The sequence below is a fragment of the Drosophila montana genome, unplaced genomic scaffold, assembly GCF_035044405.1.
Source record: "Drosophila montana isolate Dmon_TW-CO22-7 unplaced genomic scaffold, ASM3504440v1 contig_3733_1, whole genome shotgun sequence".
NCBI lineage: Eukaryota > Metazoa > Arthropoda > Insecta > Diptera > Drosophilidae > Drosophila > Drosophila montana.
In genome coordinates this window covers 12,771,973-12,772,899 of record NW_026998620.1, presented here as the reverse complement: position 1 = coordinate 12,772,899, position 927 = coordinate 12,771,973, and the positions used below count along the sequence as shown (strand labels likewise).

The following is a 927-nucleotide window of genomic DNA, read 5'->3' as shown; positions in this document are numbered from 1 at the left end:
TGCACTTGTTGGAACTACGCCCTCAAAATCAACAGTGTTGCAAGCGGGTTGTTGATATGGCATCGATATATCGATAGTGCTGCATGCGTTTCTATTCGATTACTATCGATGTTCCTCGGTTCATTACATCGACTGAATCAGTGAACAAGCTCTGATTTTAAATACACCGCGCATTTTTTTTTTTGTAAGCCTATAGCCCGTTTTTTTAAAAGGTCAATCACTTACATTTAGCGCCCCCGCCGCCAACTCGTGTACACATGTATTTATAATTATGCATATTGCTGTTACACAGTTGACACTCCATTTATTATAGCTCCGCATGTGCCAGAAATGACTGCAGCGGACATTTTTGGGCGCCTGCCAGTAAAAATCAGGCAATGCCCGTCCGATGGAAAACTTTATAGATCCGACATTGATAGCTGTTTTCATTATTCACAAACCGGTAGAAAACGTTGCAAACCGCAACGAGGTCAACACAGATATTTGGCAAGTTGTGCAAGGAGTCTCGTGAACCGCAACCATTTCCTGGCTCCTATCACTGTCAATCTGTTGTGTGCGGTTGTGTGTGGTTGTGTTTGCTCCTCTGCCTTTTGTCGCCACCTGCGCTAAATGACACGAATTAGCGGCCACTCGCTGCATCCTACGCTCCCTTTTTATTCCCCAACTGCATTACATTGCAGCGGTGCCTCTCGGTCTTTTCGGCCAGTTCGTTTGGGTTATTTATTACACCTGTCGTTTTGCTTGTTTTTTCGACTCTGTCGTTATTTTTCCCCGTTTTTGCCCAGTTGGATTACAAAGCCAATTCTCTACTGGCCAAAAAAAGAGTAGCAAAACTTAAATTTGGCACAAACATAATTTTCAGTTTGTCGACTGACATTTCCGTGTCTGTGTGTGTGTGCGTGTGTGTAAGCGCGCAAGTGTGCTTGT

The 927-nt window shown here is 44.0% G+C and overlaps 1 protein-coding gene across 2 annotated transcripts in view; it reads left to right on the top strand.

Annotated features, from left to right (window-relative positions):
• Syp (Syncrip) overlaps positions 1-927 on the top strand; it is a 50,921-nt gene that overhangs the window by 5,632 nt on the left and 44,362 nt on the right. The window lies entirely within an intron of this gene.